This window comes from Eretmochelys imbricata, chromosome 6, assembly GCF_965152235.1.
Source record: "Eretmochelys imbricata isolate rEreImb1 chromosome 6, rEreImb1.hap1, whole genome shotgun sequence".
NCBI classification, from domain to species: domain Eukaryota; kingdom Metazoa; phylum Chordata; order Testudines; family Cheloniidae; genus Eretmochelys; species Eretmochelys imbricata.
Genome location: NC_135577.1, coordinates 11,266,129 through 11,284,625, shown reverse-complemented (window position 1 = coordinate 11,284,625; position 18,497 = coordinate 11,266,129).

Below are 18,497 nucleotides of genomic sequence, written 5' to 3'. Positions count from 1 at the left end.
GTGGAGTTGTGTCCCCAAGGGAAAGTGTGGGAGCTGGGTAGACTGGGCCACGTACTAAGTAAATGATCAAGAAGTTGTCTGAGATGTGTAAATCCATATTAACTCTGCATGGGGCACTGCTTCTCTCTGGTGGCTGGATTGTATATAGCGGTTAGTAAGCCTGATCCAGCCTCATTGCTCATACAGCTGCTTCTTTAGCTTAAGTAGCAGAGGCTCCTCCTTTTTAGATCCAGAGGTTGTGGATTTGATCTAGAGGATTGTCATACCGACATTGGTTTCATTATCTCTGACTTTCTTGCATTCACCAGGGAACAGCAGGGGCATCCAAAGTTCAGGGTGCAGGGAGGGTGCCTGAGTCAGAGCCTTTAGCCGGGTTTATCAGTACTGGCACTGGTTTCATGGGAGGGCAGGTCCCACAGAGTCTCACCTTGGGGCTGAATGCCACCGAGCCCCTAAATACCCCCCCCCAGGGTAAACCCAGGCCTTTCTGGGCTAGTCGGTCTCTAGGGCAATGCCGTACTCTGGCAACATATCACAGTGACTGTGGGTGGCTCTGGGCTTGTTCAGCTGCTAGGTTAGTCTAGGCTGGGGGTGGGCGAGTGGAGTGGAGTGCCTGATAGGGCATGGCCTAAGCACCATCCATTTGCAGCATCCACCCTATCACCAGCCCTGCTCCCCAGAGGAATCCTGTGGCCATCCATCACCAGTCCTAGCCCCAGGGCTTCTGCTTTACGGGGGGGGAGAATTCCATTTCCTGCACTGCTTGGCAGCACTGGGGTGTGCTGGGGGACAAGTCATAGGAGCCCTGTGGATACAGCCTCCCATACTCCCCCAACTCCTCCCCTTCGAAGGGGATTCAGATCCTACCAGAGCCAGCCAATCTTGCACCCCTGGAATAAACAATGTTCCCCTCTACAGCGGGTAGCATGTGCCAAGTGAGCTGGCCTTGCTGGAGCCCTTAGTCTGCCAGGCAGCTCCTACCCCTTTTCATGGGGTTACATCACAGCTAGGGTTGCCACCCCTCCAGGATTGTCTTGGAGTCTGCAGGAATTAAATGTAAGCAGAGACAGGGTGGGCTCCACCCTGACATCTGGTGGTGAGGTGTAGCAAGTTGTGGAAAAGAACTTCAGGGGCTGATCTCATTTGCATAGGCACACCCACCCCGCCTAGAATGAGGCCATAACTGCCCAAATGGTCACTTTGGCTGCTGTGGGATCCCCAGTGTCTCTGTTATTGGGGCGGGAAGAATAAATTGTTAGTACCCTGATTATGGGATCTGTGCTTGGAACTGTACTTGTCCTTTTTGTTATGATGGAGGACTCACCATCAACTGAGTAGCACTCGCTAGGCAAGGGACATGGGTTCCAAAACTCTGTGAACTGAGAGAGACTTGAGACAGGTATTAGTGCCTGGTGGTGTAGGCCCCTTTGTGAGGGCCTGAAGCACCAATTGCACCTCTGTCTCTCTCCACTGTGGAATGTCAGAGCTAATTTTGGGTCTATTAAGAGTTTTGTTACAGGTACTGTGCTGAATTCACTTCAGCCTTATGGTGCACCAGCACTAAGGCTCCCACTACTATGAGCTGTAATCACTGAGAGCTGAAATCACTGAGCACTGTGTCAAGTAGTGGGGAGTCGGAAGATCTAGTGTGCAGCGGAGCTGTTCGTGAGCCGGCGAGCGGAGTGGAGCTGGTCGTGAGACAGCGGTGTGTTCGTGAGCCGGCGAGCGGAGCGGAGCTGGTCGTGAGACAGCGGTGTGTTCGTGAGACGGCGAGCTGTGCAGAGCGGAGCCGGTCGTGGTGGAGCGGAGCAGAGCCCTGTGGGGCAGTCAGCTTCAGGACACGTAAGGTGCCCCTTACCTCTTTCCCCCCCCGCCCCCAGGCACATTCCGGCCAGACTGGGGAGTAACACTCTGCAGATGAACTTTTGAACTCCGGGGCTGGACTTTTTTGGACTTTGGGTGATTTGTGGATTGCTGGACTCAAGAGACGTTTGGGTTCTGGGACTCAAGGGCCTAAGGGAAAGGATGTGGCCCAATTTTTCTGGGGTGGGTCGGTGTTCATGGTTTGGTTAATGAACACTAGTTGTGGTGTTTCCCCAATTTAATGCTGATGTTGTTTACCTCATGTTATTAAAGATTCTCTACTACACCGAGACGCCGTGCTTGCGAGAGGGGAAGTATTGCCTCCTTGAGGCGCCCAGGGTGTGTGTAAGATTTTCCCAGGTCACTGGGTGGGGGCTCAAGCCAGTTTCTCATTTGCTTTAATGAGAGGGAACCCCTGTGTACTGAACCCGGCCCTTGCTGCTATCAACTTGGCCTGGCAGAAGGGTTACATTTTTGGGGGCTCGTCCGGGATCGAGACTGGGTCAGTACCCCTCGCAAGCACATCTTAGGTGAGTCATTAAATTGGGAAAACCCAGAATCTGGTTGTTGTTGTTTTGATCTGTTATATTTGGGAAAGAAATTACAGTTTGTATAATGGCCCTACATTTGCTAGAGGATTGGTGCAGGGGGATGAATATTAACCCTAGGAACTGTGTCCTGGTGACCAGGGTGCCGGAGGCATTCGATGAAGGCTCAATAGAGCCTGCCTTAAGGGCATCCACTGAGTACCTGAGTAAGTGTAAAATGCATGGGCGCATGTTTGTGAGGGAGGACGGAGATTTTGCTGTACTGTGTGAGCTGCCGTCGGCTGTGGACCCTCTACAGGTTCCAGGCACGATAGCAGTGGAAGATGGTGAGTGGAAGGTAATAACTACTGGGAGCCAGCCCTCACCAGCTCCTGCATCTGAAGTGGAGTTTTTAAAGAAAATGTCAGCCTTTTTGGGGAAAGAGGGGAAGACCTTGGCTGATATGCCGGGTCTGTTGGGCCTTGACCCAGGAGTCCCAACCCGGGAGGCTGCTCCATCACCTGATGAGTGGGTGAAGGCTTTGGGGCAAGCATTAGAGAAGGTTGTGCCACCCCACCCTGAGTCAAGCCCCTATCGTAAACTGAGGTTGTTTTCTGGGGGTCCCACCCCAATACCTGGGGAGGAAGCATTTGAACCCTGGCTGGAACACACCACTGAAATGCTGCAGGAGTGGGCAGTACCTGATGCTGAAAAGAGAAGGCGCCTAGTAGAGTGCCTCAGGGGGCCAGCCCTAGATGTGATTCGCACCCTGAAGCTCAGTAACCCTGGGGTCAAGGTAAAGGACTGCCTAGAGGCCCTTGATCATGCCTTTGGGAGAACCGAGGGCTCAGAGGATGTTTATTGCAAGTTCCTCAATGCCAGGCAACAAAAGGGAGAGAGAGTTTCTGCCTACATACAGAGGTTGGAGAAATTATTACAGAGAGCCATCATGAGGGGAGCAGTAGCGGTTGAGCAAATGGACCGGACTAGATTGGCTCAGATTGTGAGGGGAATTCAATATCAGAACCCAATCCTTCTCCACCTTCGATTAAGGGAGCGCCAAGACAATCCACCGGGTTACTCTCGACTGATAAAAGAGGTCCGAGAGGAGGAAGAGAGGCAGGCAGCTGGTGAGGTTTGGGAGGTTCAGCCACACCAGGCAACTGCCACAACATCCATACGAACGCCCAAGGCGCTGATGGTGAATCCTCAAGAGGAACTTACCCAACGAGTGCAGGTCCTGACACAGAAAGTGGCTGAACTAGAGAATACTATCGATTCAGCAAAGACTTCAGCGTACAAGGAACCCCCCATTACCACGGTCCAGAAGACTACATTTAGAACCTCTGCCCCACCCCGGCAACCTGGGAAAGGGCAATCCTTCTTCTGCTACCGGTGTGGCCAGGATGGGCACATTGCTGCCAGGTGTAAGAATGCAGAGAATCCCCCGCTAGTATACCAAAAGCTGAGGACCACCTGGGGAAAGTCGGGAAACGGCCCCAGGGCCTGGGAAGGGAGCCGCCTAGGCCTGCAGGGTTTGGAGGCTCCCCTGCGAAGAATCATGCCACCTGAATCCCACCAGGATTGATAGGACCTCGAGCTGAGGTCACTGTAAAGGTTGAAGGGACAGAATGTAGAGCAGTGCTTGACACGGGATCCCAAGTGACTATCATATTCCAGTCTTTCTACCAACAGATGCTTATGCATCTGCCTATACAGCCCTTGACAGGGCTTGGCCTGTGTGGTCTCAGCATGGATGAATACCCGTATCAGGGGTATGTCATTGTACACCTGGAATTCCCAGAAGAGATCGCTGGGGTAAGACAGGAGGTGGACACTGCAGCTTTAATATGCCCTGACCCTAAAGGTGTCTCTGATGCGTCCGTGCTGATAGGGACCAACTCCAGCCTCTTTAAGGTACTTGCAGATTACTGCAGACAGCGAGCAGGGGACCAATACCTGAATACCTTAGTGATACACACACATTGTGCCGCAGCCTACAGAAAAATTGAGGACGCAAAAAGAGTGATGCCTGATTTGCCAGTGGGAGCACTGAGGTACGCAGGCCCGGTCCCCTTAGTGGTGCCTGCAATGACAGAAAAGGAGGTGATTGTCATGAGTACCTGCCTGAAAGGCAATCAGAGAACATTAGCAGTGGTAGAGCAGCCGACCGAGGGAGGGCTCCCTGAAGGAGTGCTGGTTCTTAGTGGAGTCATAACCCTACCTGCTGAAGCCCAGGAAGAGGTGACTATACTGATTGCTAATGGAACAAGTCGTGATATTTTTGTGAGGCGAGGACAAAAGATAGCAGACCTCTTTGAGCCTGAGTCGATTGTAAAACCCCAGTGTGAAACTCAAGTTCCGACAATAGACCCAGCAAAGTTTGACTTTGGAGATTCACCAGTGTCCGAGGACTGGAAAGATCGCCTGAGGAAGAAATTTTGTGAAAGATCCAAGGTGTTCTCACTGCATGAGTGGGATGTGGGATGTGCAAAAGGAGTAGAGCACAATATCAGACTACATGACTCTCGACCTTTCAGGGAGAGATCTAGGAAGATTGCCCTCTCTGAGATGGAAGATGTGCGACATCATCTTCAGGAGCTGGCTGCGAATGGCATCATTACAGAGTCCCGCAGCCCATACGCCTCACCCATTGTGGTAGTCCGCAAAAAGAATGGGAAAATCCGGATGTGTATTGACTACCGCACCCTAAACAGCCGTACTGTGGTCGACCAGTACACTATGCCTCGAATGCAAGATGCCTTAGACTGTTTGCTGGGAAGCCAGTGGTTCTCTGTGTTGGATCTTAGAAGTGGGTACTACCAGATACCTCTGGGAGAAGAAGATAAGGAGAAGACAGCCTTCATCTGCCCATTAGGGTTTTATCAGTTCGAACGCATGCCCCAAGGGATTTCTGGAGCACCTGCCACCTTTCAACGTCTCATGGAGAGAGTTGTGGGAGACATGAATTTACTGCAAGTGTTAGTTTATTTGGATGACCTGATTGTGTTTGGAAGAACCTTAGAGGAGCATGAAGAAAGACTTCTTAAAGTGCTTGATAGGTTGGAGGATTATGGTCTGAAGCTTTCAATTGACAAATGCCAGTTCTGCAGAACCTCAGTGAAGTATGTGGGTCACATCGTATCCCAAGAGGGTGTGAGTACTGATCCTGATAAAATAGAAGCACTCACTACATGGCCACGTCCAAGTAACTATAGAGAACTCAAGACCTTTCTTGGATTTAGTGGCTACTACCGCAGGTTTGTGAAAAACTATGCTACGATTGTAAAGCCTCTGAATGATCTTACCAGGGGACATCAGTCCAGCAAGAACAAATCTAAGACCAAGAATAAGGGGAGGTTCCCAAAGCCTCCTGTGCAGAGAAACTATGGCCCCTTTGCACCATTTGGGCCACGGTGGGATGAGAGATGTGAAAGGGCTTTTCGAGAAATCATTACTTGCCTAACTCATGCTCCAGTCCTAGTTTTTGCTGACCCAAGCAAACCATTTATCCTGCATACTGATGCCAGTTTGGAGGGTCTGGGAGCAGTCCTGTACCAGGAAGTGGAAGGCAAACATAAACCTGTAGCCTTTGCCAGCCGAGGATTGTCTGATAGTGAAACTCGTTATCCCACCCACAAGCTGGAATTCTTGGCCTTGAAATGGGCCATCACTGAGAAATTTCGAGACTACTTGTATGGTGCTCAGTTCCAGGTGTGGACAGACAACAATCCACTGATTTATGTGTTAACAAGTGCTAAGCTGGATGCTACAGGGCAGAGATGGGTGGCCGCATTGGCTAGCTATGAGTTTAGCATTCAGTACCGATCAGGGAGAAGCAATGTAGATGCAGATGCATTGTCCAGGCGTCCGCAGGCTGCAGAAGTTGCTGTGATACCCACAGATGGAGTGAGAGCTATTTGCAGTGTGAGTCGTCGAGAGCCAGAGGCCTGTGAGAGCCTTCAGGGATGTATTGCAGAAGCTTTGGGCCTGCCCCCTGAATGCATGCCTTCTGCTTCAGTGAACTATATTGCATTGGACCAATCTCCTTTGCCCATGCTCAATGCGGCTGACTGGCAAGAAGCCCAGCGGCAAGATATTGACATTCGTGATACACTACTTGCCAAAAGGGAGGGGCGAAGCCCAGCTGCGGTTGTCCCACCTAACCCGGAGGGTAAACTACTATTGAGAGAATGGACCAAATTAAAACTGATTCAGGGAGTGCTACACCGAATGACCACCGACTCTTTACAAAAGCAACGATCACAACTAGTACTGCCAAAAAAATACAGAGCCCTGGCCATGAGGGCCCTGCATGATGACTTTGGGCATTTAGGGATGGAGAGGACCCTGGAACTTATTCGTAGTAGGTTCTATTGGCCCCGAATGGCTGAAGATGTTCGCAGGAAATGTGAGACTTGTGCTCGATGTGTTCAAAGGAAAACTCTGCCCACGAGGGCTGCATATCTCAAGAACATCACCAGCAACAAACCTTTGGAATTGGTATGCATTGATTTCTTGTCTGTAGAGGTAGACAAGAGGAATGTTGGAAACATTCTAGTAGTGACTGACCATTTTACACGGTATGCACAAGCATATCCCACACGTGATCAGAGGGCCACCACCGTTGCTCGAGTATTGTGGGACAAATATTTCTCAGTCTATGGATTCCCGGCTCGGATACACTCTGATCAGGGGCGGGATTTTGAGAGTCACCTTCTGAAGGAGGTGCTGAAGATAGCAGGAATTAAAAAGTCTAGGACAACGCCTTATCACCCCCAAGGTGATCCTCAGCCAGAGAGGTTCAATCGAACCCTATTAGATATGTTGGGAACTTTGCGACCAGAGCAGAAGGCAACCTGGAGCCAGCATGTCGCATTTCTGGTGCATGCCTACAATGCCACAAAGAACGATGCCACGGGAGTCACCCCATATCTCTTGATGTTTGGGCGAGAACCAAGATTACCCATAGACTTGTGCTTTGGTGTATCAGAGGATGGAGATAGCTATGAAACTCATCAGCAATATGTATCCCGACTAAGAGAAAAGCTGCGGGATGCTTATCGCTTAGCTACCGCTGCGGCTCGGAAGAACGCAGACCGCAACAAACATCGATATGATGCTAGAGTGCGTTCGCAGGAGCTCCAGCCGGGGGACAGAGTCCTGCTGCGAAATTTGGGTATTGCTGGCAAACACAAGATAGCTGACAGATGGAAGGCAATACCTTACCTGGTGATGGAAAAGCTGGGAGATCTGCCGGTCTACAAGATCAAACCTGAAGACAGTCCAGGGCAAATAAAGACGGTGCATAGAAACCTTTTGCTCCCTGTGGGGGAATTGGTAAGCACCCCTTATGAGATGGGCCATGACAGGGCAGCCGGGCAGAACAGAAGTGCTAGACCAAAGCTGCCATCCAACACAGACAGTGGGCCCCCTGCAGCTAACTTACCCCTATTCTGCACATCTGAGAGTGAGTCTGAGGAGGAAGACACAACCCTGGTGTATCCTGGGATGGAAACAAGATTTCAGTCTCGACCAGCTGAACCAAATGAGAGTTCTCCCTTTTCCACCCTAAACCCAATGGCGGAATTATTTAGGCCCATTTCTGACACCCCTGTGCCGCTGATGAGACCCCCGTGTGATGACACAGGTTATTGGCCAGTGGAGACACACAGGTAGCGGATGTCCTGGGCACCTTGGACCCTCCAGCGTTAGAACTAGGAGTGCAGGGGCCTACACCAGTAGCCGAGGGACCCTCCAGGGAAGCCTCTCCATCCGTCACTCAAGAGGACGTTCCCACTACCTCGGCAACAGAGATTCTCAATAGACGAGACAGGGTGATAAGACCAGTGAAACGGTTAACTTATGATGCACCTGGGGTGACTAGTGAGGAGCCAATACATTTAGCACACAGGATTGTGGAAGCCAAAGTGGGCTTTCTGAGGCCCTTTGGAGGAAACCAATGAGTTGGTATAAAGGGAGGATGATTTGTCGGGACGCCAAATTCTCGGCTGGGGGGAGGATGTAAGCAGAGACAGGGTGGGCTCCACCCTGACATCTGGTGGTGAGGTGTGGCAAGTTGTGGAAAAGAACTTCAGGGGCTGATCTCATTTGCATAGGCACACCCACCCCGCCTAGAATGAGGCCATAACTGCCCAAATGGTCACTTTGGCTGCTGTGGGATCCCCAGTGTCTCTGTTATTGGGGCAGGAAGAATAAATTGTTAGTACCCTGATTATGGGAACTGTGCTTGGAACTGTACTTGGCCTTTTTGTTATGATGGAGGACTCACCATCAACTGAGTAGCACTCGCTAGGCAAGGGACATGGGTTCCAAAACTCTGTGAACTGAGAGAGACTTGAGACAGGTATTAGTGCCTGGTGGTGTAGGCCCCTTTGTGAGGGCCTGAAGCACCAATTGCACCTCTGTCTCTCTCCACTGTGGAATGTCAGAGCTAATTTTGGGTCTATTAAGAGTTTTGTTACAGGTACTGTGCTGAATTCACTTCAGCCTTATGGTGCACCAGCACTAAGGCTCCCACTACTATGAGCTGTAATCACTGAGAGCTGAAATCACTGAGCACTGTGTCAAGTAGTGGGGAGTCGGAAGATCTAGTGTGCAGCGGAGCTGTTCGTGAGCCGGCGAGCGGAGCGGAGCCGGTCGTGAGACGGCGGTGTGTTCGTGAGCCGGCGAGCGGAGCGGAGCCGGTCGTGAGACGGCGGTGTGTTCGTGAGCCGGCGAGCGGAGCGGAGCCGGTCGTGAGACGGCGGTGTGTTCGTGAGCCGGCGAGCGGAGCGGAGCCGGTCGTGAGACGGCGGTGTGTTCGTGAGCCGGCGAGCGGAGCGGAGCCGGTCGTGAGACGGCGGTGTGTTCGTGAGCCGGCGAGCGGAGCGGAGCCGGTCGTGAGACGGCGGTGTGTTCGTGAGCCGGCGAGCGGAGCGGAGCCGGTCGTGAGACGGCGGTGTGTTCGTGAGCCGGCGAGCGGAGCGGAGCCGGTCGTGAGACGGCGGTGTGTTCGTGAGCCGGCGGGCGGAGCGGAGCCGGTCGTGAGACGGCCGTGTGTTCGTGAGCCGGCGGGCGGAGCGGAGCCGGTCGTGAGACGGCCGTGTGTTCGTGAGCCGGCGGGCGGAGCGGAGCCCTGTGGGGCAGTCAGCTTCAGGACACGTAAGGTGCCCCTTACCTCTTTCCCCCCCCCGCCCCCAGGCACATTCCGGCCAGACTGGGGAGTAACACTCTGCAGATGAACTTTTGAACTCCGGGGCTGGACTTTTTTGGACTTTGGGTGATTTGTGGATTGCTGGACTCAAGAGACGTTTGGGTTCTGGGACTCAAGGGCCTAAGGGAAAGGATGTGGCCCAATTTTTCTGGGGTGGGTCGGTGTTCATGGTTTGGTTAATGAACACTAGTTGTGGTGTTTCCCCAATTTAATGCTGATGTTGTTTACCTCATGTTATTAAAGATTCTCTACTACACCGAGACGCCGTGCTTGCGAGAGGGGAAGTATTGCCTCCTTGAGGCGCCCAGGGTGTGTGTAAGATTTTCCCAGGTCACTGGGTGGGGGCTCGAGCCAGTTTTGCATTTGCTTTAATGAGAGGGAACCCCTGTGTACTGAACCCGGCCCTTGCTGCTATCAACTTGGCCTGGCAGAAGGGTTACATAAAGATTAATCTGTAAAGATTATGTCATGATGAAACCTCCAGGAATACGTCAACCAAAATTGGCAACCTAATTCACAAAGAGCTGATGGGCTGACAGAAGGCGCCATGGACCTGAGTGCACTCCTTCCACCTCCCACAATCATGGTTGTGCTGGCAGCAGAGACCGTCCAGCAGCCATGTGCCATGCAGCAGAGCCCCGAGGATCCTGGCTTTTTCTCTGTGTGGCTGCCCTAGTGTTTCTCTCAGGCCTGCACCTACAGTAAAGCCCTCCCCCCACCCCCCGCACACACACACAGGCTGTGCCCTTGCACCTGGCATGTAGATGGGGCTGTTCTCATTAGAAGGAGCAGTTGATACACTGGAGGGTAGGGATAGGATACAGAGGGACCTAGGCAAATTAGAGGATGGGGCCAAAAGAAATCTGATGAGGTTCAACAAGGACAAGTGCAGAGTCCTGCACTTAAGACGGAAGAATCCCATGCACTGCTACAGACTAGGGACCGAATGGCTAGGCAGCGGTTCTGCAGAAAAGGACCTAGGGGTTACAGTGGATGAGAAGCTGGATATGAGTCAACAGTGTGCCCTTCTTGCCAAGAAGACCAATGGCATTTTGGGCTATATAAGTAGGGGCATTGCCAGCAGATCGAGGGATGTACTCTATTCGTCATTGGTGAGGCCTCATCTGGAATACTGTGTCCAGTTTTGGGCCCCACACTACAAGAAGGATGTGGAAAAATTGGAAAACCCCCAGCGGAGGGCAACAAAAATGATTAGGGGACTGGAACACATGACTTACGAGGAGAGGCTGAGGGAACTGGGATTGTTTAGTCTGCAGAAGAGAAGAATGAGGGGGGATTTGATAGCTGCTTTCAGCTACCTGAAAGGGGGTTCTAAAGAGGATGGATCTAGACTGTTCTCAGTGGTACCAGATGACAGAACGAGGAGTAATGGTCTCAAGTTGCAGTGGGGGAGGTTTAGGTTGGATATTAGGAAACACTATTTCACCAGGAGGGTGGTGAAACACTGGAATGCGTTACCTAGGGATGTGGTGGAATCTCCTTCCTTAGAAGTTTTTAAGGTCAGGCTTGACCAAGCAAGCCCTGGCTGTGATGATTTAGTTGGGGTTGGTCCTGCTTTGAGCAGGGGGTTATACTAGACAACCTCCTGAGGTCCCTTCCAACCCTGATATTCTATGATTAAGCCTTTTTTGGGCTGCTATGACTGCATCTGCACTAGGAGGATTTGCCCTTGTAGCTATACTAGCAAACCCTTTGTACTATAGGCTGCAGAGGAAGGGAGAAAAATCCTGACCCTAGGATTTTTTTATACTGGGGCTTTTGCTGGTATAAATTTCACAGAAATCCTATCCCCTGGAGCAGGAAAAGTTTCTATTTTAAAAATATCCTTCCAAAGGGACATAAACCAAACCGAGAAAAAGCCACATGGGGAGTTATATTGGTGTAGTAATGCTGGTAAGTGTCCTGGGTAAACAATCCCATAGGTGCTGGCTGCTGCTAGAGAAAAGAGACAGACAGATGCTCTGAACCAGGGCCTTTGGGCTATGTGCACCTTTGGAGCAGGTGGTTCCTGAAGATGTGCTGCCACCCTATGGCCACTTCTTGTCATGCAGTTCCTCATTTCTGCTCTGTTAGTGTGTCATACTTGTTTGGAAAGCCAGTGCAGAACTCCAGGCACCCAATGGGCTAGCAAAGGAGGGTGCCGGCGCATGAAGCTACCCCATGCGCATACTCCCCCTGGGTGCTGGGGATTTAATTCTTCCCAGCAAACTCTGATGTGTTTGTCCGTTCTCTGCAAAGGAGTAAGAGCAAATCACAGAGGAATCTGGGGACCCTGAAAATTCCTGGCCCAAACTCTTGGGAACGGGGAGTGCCCAAGCCCTGTTATTTCTGTGCTCTGGTGGTAGAGGGAGACTTTAAAATATCAGATCACAGAATCCCATTTACTGGCTCCCAGCAGCAGGAGCTGCTCAGAGCAGCAAACAATGCAGTGTTTGTAATTGGGAAACAGGACCCCTGTGCCAGCCGTACTAACAAACATGGGTTCAAAGTGCAAATAAGCACATGCTTGTTGTGTGGCTGCGTGAGGAGGGGCCTACCCCATACAAGGCCTGAGGAGAGAGGAAGGGCCAATTAACTCTGACAGGCTGTACCCGAAGGAGAGTCAGGCCCAAGAAGTGTCACTGATAATGAAGTCCAGCTGGGCAAGGGGCAGGCTGAGCTGTTATAGAACCAGGAAGTAGGAGGCTGCAGTACGAAGGTCCGAAGGTCCGCAGTTATGCTCTGGGCTTAGAGAGGGAAAGGAGGGAACTCTGATGGGGAGAAGAGAACTGAAGCCCTGGGATCCTGGCCCTGAGGAGGGTGGAGAAGGGGCCTGACAGAAATGAAGCAGAAAGCAGCCCAGGGAAAGAGCAGCAAGCTTTGGGACCTTGGCCACTCAGCTGTAGGGTCCCTGGGTTAGAATCGGGAGCAGAGGGTGGGCCCAGATTCCCCTACCAGCCACTGGGGAAGTGGCACAGTCTGGGCAGTGGAAAAGAAGACTGCCTGGGACAGTTTGTCCAGTAGGACTTTGATACCTGAGAAGGGGAGGACTGTAGTGACCTGGCTGAAGGGCCAAGCCATGAAGAGGGACCACCCTGAGTAATGCATTGGGAGGCACCTGACTTCAGAGAGAGAGAGAGAGAGAGTCAGCATGGGGTGAGAAACCAAAGAAGGGGGCATCAGACTGATTGTGAGCTAATCCCTAGTTGAGCCACAAAGAGAAGCCCTGGGATTGACTAGCAAAGGTCGTGACAGGATGATGGGGAGGTGTCACAGGGTACCTGGCTCTTTAAGGGGGAGATGAGTTCAGGCCAACCTGGGAGAAACTTAGCTTGCCTCCCCAGGAAGGTCACATGACTAAATCAACCAAGCACCACCAGGTTAGCTACTGCCTCAGTTTCCTCCTCTTGGGCTTTCCTCTATTGAGTAACATCTGAAAGTAAATCACAGAGGAATCTGGGGAGCCTGAGAGCTCAACAGACCACGGAGAGCCTCCAAGGAGCAGGAGGGCTGCATGAGCTGCTCTATGCAGAGAGGCTCTCCCTAGCACCAAGGCAGATCACTTTCAAGTTGTCCCTTTAAGAGTAAGGGGTTTCCTGGTCCTGCTTGCAGGCTAGGGGACCATGAGGGAAACTGTATGGTCTGGCTCCTTTCTGGGCCATCTACGAAGAGCCAACCTAAAGCAAGGTGGATTGAGTTGGGCCTCTCTCTGTTTTTGGTTCTTGTGTGTTAGGGTTCTGGATTCCAAGAATAAAGTAGTGTTCCACTGCCACCTTTCAGCAGCAGTATTTTGGGTTTTTTTCCCCCAACTTTGTGTGTGTGCGCTAGTGTGTGTTGAGGGTGGCATATGGGTGCACATACAGGTTCTTCCTGCTCTTTGCCCTTCTCCCCCTCCCTCCCCGCCTACCTTCTCAGCCCTGGTCTACACTAGGAGTTGAGGTCAAATTTAGCAGCATTAAATCGATTTAACCCTGCACCCGTCCACATGATGAAGCCCTTTTTTCAACTTAAAGGACTCTTAAAATCGATTTTTTTTTCTCCACCCACGACAAGGGGATTAACACTGAAATCGGCCTTGCCGGGTTGAATATGGGGTACTGTGGATGCAATTAGATGGTACTGGCCTCTGGGAGCTATCCCAGAATGCTCCATTGTGACCGCTCTGGACAGCACTCTCAACTCAGATGCACAGGACAGGTAGACAGAAAAAGGCCCAAGAACTTTTGAATCTCTTTTCCTGTTTGGCCAGCTGGCAAGCTGCAGGTGACCATGCAGAACTCATCAGCAGAGGTGACAATAATGGAGTCCCAGAATCGCAAAAGAGCTCCAGCATGGGCCGAACAGGAGGTACGGGATCTGATCGCTGTATGGGGAGAGGAATCCGTGCTATCAGAACTCCGTTCCAGTTTTCGAAATGCCAAAACGTTTGTCAAAATCTCCCAGGGCATTAAGGACAGAGGCCATAACAGGGACCTGAAGCAATGCCGCGTGAAACTTAAGGAGCTGAGGCAAGCCTACCAGAAAACCAGAGGATTTCCAGGTTTATGGATCTTGGGTAGTAGATAGAATACCCCAGGTCGAGGTTCCAGGGGTGTGTCTGTGCGGATTTGATCTTGTGCTTTTTTCAGGGAGTTTCTTGAGCAAATGCTGTAGTTTCTTTTGGTAACTCTCAGTGGGATCGGAGCCTTGTAGAAAGTGGTGTTGGAGAGCTGCCGAGCAGCCAGCTTTCACCCTGACCACACCACACGATCCATTGTCTACAGCCAAGCTCTGCGATACAACCGCATTTGCTCCAACCCCTCTGACAGAGCCCAACACTTACAAGATCTCTATCAAGCATTCTTACAACTACAATACCCACCTGCGGAAGTGAAGAAACAGATTGACAGAGCCAGAAGAGTTCCCAGAAGTCTCCTACTACAGGACAGGCCTAACAAAGAAAATAACAGAACGCTACTAGCCGTCACCTTCAGCCCCCAACTAAAACCCCTCCAACGCATTATGAAGGATCTACAACCTATCCAGAAGGATGACCCAACACTCTCACAAGTCTTGGGAGACAGGCCAGGCCTTGCCTACAGACAGCCCCCCAACCTGAAGCAAATACTCACCAGCAACCACATACCACACTACAGACCCACTAACCCAGGAACCTAGCTCTGCAACAAAGCCCGTTGCCAACTGTGCCCACGTCGCTATTCAGGGGACACCATCACAGGGCCTAATCACATCAGCCACACTATCAGAGGCACATCCACCAATGTGATATACGCCATCATGTGCCAGCAATGCCCCTCTGCCATGTACATTGGGCAAACTGGACAGTCTCTACGTAAAAGAATAAATGGACACAAATCAGATGTCAAGAATTATAACATTCATAAACCAGTCGGAGAACACTTCAATCTCTCTGGTCACACAATTACAGACATGAAAGTTGCGATATTACAACAAAAATACTTCAAAACCAGACTCCAGCGAGAGACTGCTGAATTGGAATTCATTTGCAAATTGAATACAATTAACTTAGGCTTGAATAGAGACTGGGAGTGGCTAAGTCATTATGCAAGGTAACCTATTTCCCTTTGATTTTTTCCTACCCCCACCCCGAAGTTCTTGTTAAACCCTGGATTTGTGCTGGAAATGGCCCAACTTAAGTATCATACCCATTGTAAGGAGAGTGCTCCCTTTAGATAAGCTATTACCAGCAGGAGAGTGGGGTGGGGGGAGGTATTTTTTCATGCTTTGTGTGTATAAAAAGATCTTCTACTTTTTCCACAGTATGCATCCGATGAAGTGAGCTGTAGCTCACGAAAGCTTATGCTCAAAATAACTGGTAGGTCTCTAAGGTGGCACAAGTATTCCTTTTCTTTTTACCCCATCAGTGAGTATTGCAGAGCCTTTATGCATGTTCCAAGGGGACATACAACTATTAAAATATTTGTGTGGTGTAGTACAAAACAAATGAAAAGGAAAACTGGCTGAAATGTCCCTCCAGCCAGGAACTTTTTTTCTTGGGCAAACCATTTAAGAATAGCAGGCTTACCACTGCTCTGCAGGTGGCTTCCATAAGTCTGCTGATAAGATGTGGGGAAAACCATACATAGCTAACAGCAATAAGAAAACTCAGCATGGTAGAGAAAGCAAGGGATCTGCAGAGAAATGCTGTGGAGTGTTGCTTCCATTCCTAGACATGAGGACAGGATCAAGGGACTCAGCCTGCATAGCCGGGACAGTGGTTTTCAGATGCTATCAATTAATGTTAAAAGCTGGATGGACAGAAAGGAAGAGTGCAAAGTAGCAGGCGCTACCTGATGTGATTTTTTTCAGGAAAAAGACAGGAGACTGAATATGAAAATATAATTTGACACATGGCTCTGCAATGCCTGGGGTTCTTGCATTAAACTCACATTTGTTTCCTCTTCCTTTTCTGTTAGTATGAATATAAGTAAACGTTTCTAATGCAAATTTACAGCATTCAGAGTGCAGCCAGGGCAAGTCAATGGGAGTTAGGGGTGTAACTTACCTAGATGCTTTTGTAAACCGCGCTAGGTGGCTAGCTGCATATTTCAGTGCCTAAGCTTGTTTGTTAATCTGACCCTAGGACATTATTTCTTTTCTTTTAACCATTTTTTCCAGATCCACAGATGTTCACTCATTACTTTTCCAAGGAGAGTTTGCAGGCAGCAAGGAGTCATTTGCAAACAGCCTTTTATAGAAGAGCAAGAGACAGACAGACACACACACACACACACACCATTCGCAAATACAGATAATTTGCCTTAAATTGAGCACACTTAAAATCCAAAGACAAAGTAGTTGTCAGGGGCTCGTTTTACATCAAATGGAAATGAAGTATTATTGGCTCGATCCTGTTCCCACTGAATGCAAAGGAAATTTTGACCCAATTTCAAGGGGAGCAGGACTGGTCATTGTGTGGCTATTAGACTCCTGTACAGTAAAGCATCACTTAAAGTTGTCCCAGTTAACGTTGTTTTGTTGCTGATCAGTTAGAGAATATGCTCATTTACAGTTGCGCATGCTCCCTTATAACCCTTTGTCCACTGCTTGTGGAAAGAGCAGCCCGTTGGAACTAGCTGGTGGGGGCTTGGAACCAGGCTGGGCCAGCAGCCCCCATCAGCTCTCCTAAGTTCCCTGTGCAGCACCTGCCCAGCAGGCTATCAATTGTCTGGCAGGTGCTGCTCCTGCTCTCTGCCTTGGAGCTGCTCCTGGGAGCCTCCTGCTTGCTGTGCAGGAGGTGGGGGGAAAGAGGGGTGTTAATGTTAGGGTGTCCCCATCCCCCCACTCCTGTACCTTATCTCCCCTCTCTCCATTTGTGCTCCCTTGTAGAGTGTGAGGCTATGTTAACAACAATGTGTTAACCCTTGAGGGCTCAGCCGAGTGCTAGTTCATCATTTAGCAGCAAGTCATTCCCTGGGAAATAGCCCACTTCCTGACTTCCCCACCTCAACCAAGCTTCACAATCATCATTGCTTTGTACGACATTAAATTGTTTGTTTTAAAGCTTATACTGTGTGTGTGTGCGCGTGTGTATGTATATATAAAGACCTATATATAAACATGTTTTCTGGTGACCCAGTTGAAGAAATTTTTTGATGCCTGCTACCTAACAGAACTGGAGCTGAAGGATTTGGGGTGTGGGAGGGGCTCAGGGCTGGGACAGAGGGTTGGGCTTGACAGCTGCGGGATGGGCTCAGGGATGTGGGGTTTGGGGTGCAGGAGGCGGGCTCTGGGTTTGGGGGGGGCTCAGGCCTGGGGCAGAGGGTTGGGACGTGGGCTTACCTCAGGTGGCTCCCGGTCAGCAGCGCAGCAGGGGTGCTAAGGCAGGCGGCATTGCGCTGCACCCTGGAAGGGGCCAAATTTTTCTTAAATTGGTAGGGACCCGTCAGGGCTGCTGATCTGGGGTGCAAAAGGGGCAGTGATGTTAAAGTGATCATTCTCCTTACAATGTGTACTGGTATGGTGTACAGGCCTGTACCCCCTTATTTTCACTCCTGACTCCAGCCCCCGCAACTGTCAGAGCAATTTTCAAGAGTATCTGATTATGTATGTAGATAATAGAACTATCACAGCCCTAGTTGAGCTCCCCCTGCTGGACATTCATTGTGCTGCTGGGCTTGGGCCTCGCCACCCTGGAGCCACGGGCCGTAAGCTTCTCTAAGTCTGAGTAGGCTCCAACACCATCTCTCCCCTTGGCCACTCTCGTACACTTCCTGTGCACCGACACTGTTATCCCTTCATGGAAACGAGGCCCTGCAGCTCAGGTGCCATACACCTCCCAGGACCAATGCTGATTCCTCCAACCTTGTGGTCACTCTGGATTTACACATCATCTCCTCAGGGACATGTGAGAAAGGAAACAAATAGACACCCGGGCTTTGCAAAGGGGTTCCAAACCCAATCACTCTTGACTTTAGACATCACAAGAAAAATACTGATCTATACACAACAATAAAACACCTGTTCCCGTTTGCCTGCCTTGGTTTCCTCACCACTCTGGAATGGTCTTCTGGATTTGGGACAATGTCCTTTCAGGATTCCACATCCCCTCTCATGGACCTCTCTCTTCATGCCTTCCCCTCTGGAACATGGCGTCTCCCCTCTCTCTCTCCCCAGCCAGCTTCCTTTGACTTTGGCTGTACCTGTTGTCAAAAAGTTTCCTTCCCCCTTCAAAAGCCTGCATCTTTGGTTCTCCTTTTAACCCTCTACTGTGATACCTCTGACCCTCTGTTTTCCTTTTGGAGGATTTTCCACTTGCCCACCGGTTGAACTTGGTTGAATTGGTTTTCCAGCACAGGCAACCGCCTTCGCATACCTATTGTTTGCTCAGAGCACAGTTGTTAAGGTTAAGGACGTCTTTTGTTCTTTAG